Source organism: Nothobranchius furzeri, chromosome 1 (assembly GCF_043380555.1).
Source record: "Nothobranchius furzeri strain GRZ-AD chromosome 1, NfurGRZ-RIMD1, whole genome shotgun sequence".
In the NCBI taxonomy this organism is placed as follows: domain Eukaryota; kingdom Metazoa; phylum Chordata; class Actinopteri; order Cyprinodontiformes; family Nothobranchiidae; genus Nothobranchius; species Nothobranchius furzeri.
Genome location: NC_091741.1, coordinates 105799045 through 105806706, shown reverse-complemented (window position 1 = coordinate 105806706; position 7662 = coordinate 105799045). Strand labels below are relative to the sequence as shown.

At 42.7% G+C, this 7662-nt stretch overlaps 1 pseudogene; it reads right to left on the bottom strand.

Moving 5' to 3' along the window:
• Positions 1-1121: 1121 nt before the first annotated feature.
• Positions 1122-6435, bottom strand: LOC107373704 (tubulin beta-1 chain-like; annotated as a pseudogene).
• Between the last annotated feature and the right edge of the window lie 1227 nt (positions 6436-7662).

Genomic DNA, 7662 nt, shown 5'->3' with positions numbered 1-7662 from the left:
TTGGCCATTAAAATAGAGAGCCCGCCCCTCCCTACACACGAAACTTCAGCCGGGAGCTCTGCTCAGTCCGTGTCCGGTTCATCCACGCGCACACACACACACACACACACACACACACACACACACACACACACACACACACACACACACAGACAGACAGTAACGGATCTCTCTGTGCTTGCTTCACTGTTCACGTTTCTTCAGTCCTCCCTATGTTTTCTTCAGTTTGCTTTTTTTTTAAGTTATTTTTTTTGTAAAGTACGTGGTGCATTTGACAAGACAGAACTGAAAACAGCTCGTGCTGCGTCAGTCACTGCTTCCGCTCCAGTCGGGGTTCTTTTTCCCCTCTCTCTCGCTCCTCTTCCTGAGGAGGATCCACTCCCTCTTTCCTATTCACTCTCTCTCTTTCTTTACATTTTTTAATCACAATTGTCTATTTTTTGCTCATTTTAAATATATTTTAATAATTTTCTAAATTTTGTTTTCTATTTTACATGTTTTGTTTTTGTGAAGCGCCCCGTGATTTTTATCTTGAGAGGTGCTTTAGAAAAGATATTTTCTTCTCTCTCTCTCTTAATTCATGCACTTAAATATTAATGCTCAGATTTTATTGAAAACTTGTTCTGTAATAGTTTCTTTACTATTGTGATCAAAAACATTTAATCTCAACTCTGAGGCTGCTCTGTAAATAGTTTTCAAATAAACAATACACATAGCAACTTCTGATCAGACTTAAAATAACGTATTGATGTAAACCACACCAACTTCTGGTTAAACCACACCCACTTCCAGGTTAGGCCACGCCCACTCCGAGTACAGATACAGATACAGATAATTTAGATGGTTGAACAGATACAGATAGTGGTGTACTCGCTCATCCCTAATAAAAACTTAGCCTGCACAATAATAATGTAATTATTGTACATAACTAAAACTCAATTTCTATTTCTTTTCACACCTATAGCTTAATTTTGTATCTCCAGTTCTTATGTTACAACATCAATAAAATACATGCATGTTTTCTTCTTAGTTCAACTCAAAATACCTTTTAAGTTATTTTTTTTTTCTTCTTCCTTTTATAACATCTTTTATTAGAACAAATCACAGAAATTCACCGGAAAGTGGCAAACCAGCCTTAATGAGAACATGAAACATGAGCTAGGTTAAACTTACTTCAAACTGTTGGAACAAAAAAAAAATGAACTGACTGGAAAAAAACAACTCAGAAACAGGACTTGACAGCAGGTTTAAGCAAGCTCCTCCTCACCCTCCTCTTCAAACTCTCCCTCCTCTTCAACAGTACCATCCTGGTACTGATGGTACTCTGACACCAGATCGTTCATGTTGCTCTCAGCCTCTGTGAACTCCATCTCATCCATACCTTCTCCTGTTTACCAATGGAGGAAAGCCTTGCGCCTGGCCTGAACATGGCAGTGAACTGCTCTGAGATGCGCTTGAAGAGCTCCTGAATGGCGGTGCTGTTGCCAATGAATGTGGCAGCCATTTTGAGACCTCTGGGGGGGATGTCGCAGACAGCGGTCTTGACGTTGTGTGGGATCCATTCAACGAAGTAGCTGCTGTTCTTGTTCTGCACGTGCAACATAGATGTGCTCATCTACCTCCGTCATGGACATGCGGCCACAGAAGATGGCAGCCACCGTCAGGTAGCGCCCATGGCGCGAGTCACAGGCCGCCATCATGTTCTTGGCATCAAACATCTGCTGGGTGAGCTCTAGCACGGTGAGGGACCGGTACTGCTGACTGCCTCTGCTTGCGAGGGGAGCAAAGCCAGGCATGAAGAAATGCATACGTGGAAACGGCACCATGTTGACGGCCAGCAGGTCAGCGTTGAGCTGTCCCGGGAATCGCAGGCAGGTGGTCACACCACTCATGGTGGGAGTTGTTGGTTTCAGTGTGCAGAAGCAGATGTCGTAGAGGGCCTCGTTGTCAATGCAGTAGGTCTCATCTGTGTTTTCTATGAGCTGATGGACCGACTGCGTAGCATTGTAGGGCTCGGCTACAGTGTCAGAGACTTTAGGAAAATACATGCATGTTTTCTAGCATGAGGCTAGCAGGTTTTCTAGGCTAACACGTGCACAACGCTGAAGGTGTTCATGATGCGATCGGGGTACTCTTCACGTATCTTGCTGATCAGCAGGGCTCCCATGCCTGACCCTGCGCCACCACCAAGGGAATGTGCAAGCTGGAAGCCCTGCAGGCAGTCACAGCTTTCTGCCTCCTTCCTTACCACATCCAGAACCGCGTCCTGCAGCTCTGCACCTTCGGTATAGTGGCCTTTTGCCCAGTTGTTGCCTGCACCACTCGGACCAAAAACGAAGTTGTCAGGTCTGAATAGCAGGCCAAATGGTCCAGATCTCTCAGAATCCTGCCTGGCTCAAGGTCCACATGGATGGCACGTGGCACATATTTACCACCTGCCGCTTCATTGTAATAAACGTTGATCTTGTCCAGCTGCAGGTCACTGTCCCCATGGTAGGTTCCAGTTGGGTGCACTTTTTGGGTTCTGTGCTTTTGGGTTTGCAGTCAGTTTGATGAGTTGAGAGCGAATTTCTGCAACCTGTTTTGGGAGTTCTTTTAAATTCATTCTTTAAATCGGTAAAACCCTGCCTGGTTTACTAGAATTAACATTTACAAAAGGACTTTTGTAAACGTACACACAGTGAACTATTAAAAGTACATTTAACATTCAACAAACATTACATTCAGTCAAAATAAAGAGTGCAAAAAGAACTAAAAGTGCTTCCATAAATCAGTGAGTTAACCAAAATAAAGTTTTCACTGCTTTTGAACAGAAAAATCCACCCGCGATTCGACGGTAACATAATGCTAAGTTTAGCATGAGGCTAGCAGGTTTTCTAGGCTAACGCGTGGCGTTAACTCACCAAGATGAGGTATCAATATGGACGCAGTAGTGGACTCCGTCACACGGCTGCTCCAGCTCGTGCTCTCATCACTTAATGCAACAATATTCCAAATTAGTTTTTAGGAATTGCCAGCAGTGGAGTACAACACGTTTCTGCCTTTAAACTCACCCAGATGAAACATTAAATCCAGAACAGCTTGTGTACAACTGGTCTCGTTCATGTCCAAGTGCAAAAAGACTGTTTAACAGGAAACAAAGTGGGAAAAACCAGACCTGACTTCCTCATTTCAACGTAAACGTCTTTTCAAAATAAAAGCACAAATAAAATTTAATACCAGTAAAAGAAGAGAAAAAGGACCTTTTCTCTGCTGGGTTACACATGTCCAGTCTCATTTGAAGCAGTACACAACTGTTGATTGCCCCTTCAAATCTTGTGAATTTAAAAGTAATGTCCTGTCATCCTTCAGCAGTCATATAAGCAGGAAACATAAACCTTACACAGTTGATGACTTTGAACCAACTGTAACATCTCCAACAACACCATGCTATCTATTTGTGGAAGAAGATTTGATTGCAGATATAGATTCTACACCAGTAGGTTCTGAGGAACAGAGTATCACATATGTAGAACCTAGGTACAACGACACTATTGAGAGAAAACTAGCATCATTGTTTCTTTATATGTTGTAGTGACGTTTGTGGTCACTCAGGATTTACTCAAGAGTACATGTTGAGTATCAAAGTTATTTTTGGAGTGCAAGAACACAACAACAACATTATTTGGTAGGAGTCTGGAATGAACCTGCAACCTTGTGTTCACTGGACAAACCCTGCTACCTCATGAGCTACTGGCTTATTAATCATCAACATACATATACTGGACAATGGGTTTCCATATACTCCAATAATAAGTTTTCGTACTACATTGGGAGGTGGCCACCACCGCCATTTTGACCGTGTCACAGGTTCCGTCAAGCCCAGACAATTCCACAAAAGGGAAGAGAGGTGGAGCTGAGGGTGGGGCTGTAAGGCTGGGACCAATTGACGACACCCGATCGAACTAGCTACAAGCTAACCCAAAGCTAATGTGGAGGTAGCAACCTAGCTACAACCGGAGTTAACTGTGCACAACACCAGAGCTTCTGAGTCAGAGATACGCCGGGCTGACCGCTGGGTAAAACCGGGTGGAACACAGAGGTCTCCGAGAGCTTCACAAGCCGGCAGCTGCACAGCAGACAAGCGCCGCTGCGATCCGAGATGCTCAGAGCTGCCGCTGGGCAGAACCGGGTGGAAAGGTTTCTATCCCAGAGCTCCACAACCCCCAACCCGCGCAGCAGACAGAAGCCGCGATCAGACAGATGCGCCGAGCTGCGGGGAGAACCAGCCGTCAGCCCGCGCAGCACACACAAGCCACGATCAGACAGAGATGCGCCGAGCTGCGGGGAGGGGAGAACGGGTGGAAAACATCGGTCTCCCGAGAGCTCCACAAGCCGATAGTCGGAACCCAGCTCCACCAACATGTTATATTTCAACCCATTTTCTAAAGTGCAGCATTATGTTAAATGCACTGGGTTTTACCCTATTACATTTAAATTTCATGGTTAAACAGTACATGTTTAAATCTAAGCTCAGCTCGGCAGTGACCTAAAATACATAAATATAATTATACTTACCGAAAAGAATTAAGTGGAGACTCCTTGGACGCTCTATTAATGCAATTAATGCCACAGCAAGTCATTTTGTCCAACAATAGCACAAATAATATCCGAAAAAGAATACACAAACACAGAGACTCAAAATCCCAAAACAGTTTCCAAGCCAGACTGAGGCCTTTCCACGGAGTTCGCTCTGTGGTCACGTGGGTCTGATGCTCATTAATTATAAAGAATTTTAGGCTTTTATTACACTTAAACAGAAGAGTGAGAAAAAAATTCACCCCCCTCAGAGTTGTCACGAGTGTAAACTAGATCATTTAAACAAAAACATGTTTTGGTACCAGGCTCTAAATATGTTGGTATCACTATAAAGAAAATTATAACAAAGGCTGCTGTGAAATTGGTATTTTTAACATGGGAGTCAATGAGGATTTGCTCGCTTCTGACACCAGCCCCCAGTGGATGAGGGTGGAGCTGCAATTTTTGGTACTTCCGGGTTGAGACCAATTTTAGAGCCGCATTGTGGGGGCTTGTCATTAATACACAAATCATGAGACTCTGGGTGAGTAAAGAGAAGAAATAGAATGAATGAAATATTATTAATAAATAATATTTTTAACCATGTTAAAAAAAATACAAAAAAGAGTGAACAAATGAAAAGGGCAGGAAATGAAATTTCTTTGTGTGAAGTGTTGGATTAGTTTGATATTAGTAGTAATTTGATTTGATGAGCTGGTGTGCACATACAAAATAAGTCATGTGGGGAGAGATAAACAAATTTAAATGTAGCCAATTTTTGTTTGTATTTTTATACTGTTCCTCCTTGTAAAAAATGTGTTCTTGCTGTGGCCCCCTTGGAAAATATGGTTGAGAACCACCCCTGTAAACTGTAGTTATATTTTTGAGAATAAAACAATTGTAACATGATTTGTTATAATTGTTTTATTTTTTATTTTAGAAAGTATATAAGTTTTTTATTACTTAAGTATATGAATTATATATACCTTTTGTTTCACTGTAAGCTCCGCCCATATCTTTACAGAATTAAAAGTCAACGTATTGTTTTCGACAGCAGGTTGGCCTATCAACCAGTGTGTTCCATAGCAGATTGCAGAAACTGAAGGTATTGTATACAGTTATATTTGTTTTATGGTTTAATGTCGATTTTACTAGTTTATTATAACAGATAAGTGATTTATATTTATTTATCGTAAAGTAGTTTTTTTTCTCTTCGGAGTAGTTGGGTATGTGTGTGTGTGGGGGGGGGGGCTGTTTTCCAGTGAAATGACAGAGGGGTTTAAAAGTTGTCACACTTGTCTTCCACATTTAAACCATCCTCATGGGTGGTGGTGACTTTCAGACACACTAATGCACGGGAACTATGTGGTGTTTTAACTTGTCAGTGTAATCTGTTAATCCTGTGGAGTCAATCCACGTGCTGGAGAGTGATGGAGGGTGGTTGTCGCGTTGTTATGCAACCACTTAGTGTGTTCGTAGCTTGGTTTACAAAAGGGGCTTAAAACTACATAACAGTTATGATTTAACATGGTGATCCAAGTAAAAGTAAGACACATGAGGTAAATGATTCATGCCAAGAAGAAGCCGCTTTTACTCTGCCGATCTGTGGTAGTGATATCCTACATACAGAGCTCTCTGTTTTGTGGCTCATCTTTGGCATGGAAATTAATACGTAGATGCCCCATCGAGCGCTGGAGAGCGTAGCAGCGTCCCCGCCATATCGGATCTCTTCACTCTCCTAAGTCAACGTAGAGATCAGTTAAGTCCGTTTTTGTGCAGCCTACAGTTACAGCAGCCCGCGTTCAATTGAAAACAGAACAAGTGAGATGTCTAGTGAGTTTTCTAGCCTACCTGATGGTATTTTACATTTGAATTCATTTTTATGTATTTGTTTAAATATATGTTTATTGGAATTATAATGCTATACATTGTCTGATTTTGTGAAAAAGTTTGATAAAAAGTGTGTTTTTATTTGGATAAACATTTTCTTCAGTAGAAATGAATGCCCTGGGGGCGAATGGAGAACAAAAATGGCGGTTGTATGGTTGTTTCAATAGAGGTACAGGAATCTGTTTACTGTAAGCTAGTACTCAGAGTCAGGAAGAAAAACAAGACTAAACTTGTTCTATAGAGCTCCGGACGTCACGTGACTCTCCGGCCTAGTCCACACGTAGCCGGGTTTTTTTAAAAACGAATATCCGCCCCTCCAAAAACTTGCATCCACACCACCTCGTTTAAAAAAAAAAAAAAAAAACTGTCCGCACGTACCCGGATAAATATGTTGTTAAGGACATGCCAGACCTGTAGGCGGCAGTACTTCCCCCATTCTTAACCTCGTCCTTCGTCTGTGGTCTTCCGCCAGGAGCAGTAATTCCACTTGCAAAAACAAACAAGCAAAAAGCGCATGGACAATTGATAAAGCGAGCGCAGCTCTGAGGGAATCCATGCTGTCGGCTAGTGTAAACACAGGTCGCACACGTGATGTCAGCATTTTTTGTGTCGCGCAAAGTGACATAGCGGACCTTAAAACTCCGTTTTTTTCTGTCCACACGCAGACACCCAAAACGGAGAAAACGCTTATCGTCACTTTGGCCGGAGTTTTAAAAAAGATCCGTTTTTGTGTGGAAAAAACTCCCGTTTTCGTGTGGATGACAGGCCAAAACGTAGAAAAATATCTACAGATCCCTGGCTACGTGTGGACAGGGCCTCAGAGAGTAAACGTCATGTTGGCAGGCAACAAAGGTAAACAAAATGAACGGGATCGGCTTGGATTTTACTCCATCTCTGTCACGATTCCCAATCTTTCACCCTCCTCTGCCTTCTCATCAAGCCCTCAACCTTCATGCAGCACAGCTGGTCCCCTCATCAAGCTCCAGCCAAGCCCTGTTTCCCTGGCAACCACAATCAACTTCATTCATCTCACCTGTTCCGATCATCAACTCATCCTCCACACCTGTTTCCTCAGCTATTTAAACCCCAGCCTGCTCTTCAACCATCGCCAGATTATTGAACGCTTCTTGCCAGTAAATTCTCCAGCCGTTTACTCACCCTGCCATCGAAGATCCAGAACCCTGCTTTGTCCCCAACTTCACCTTTTGGATTTCC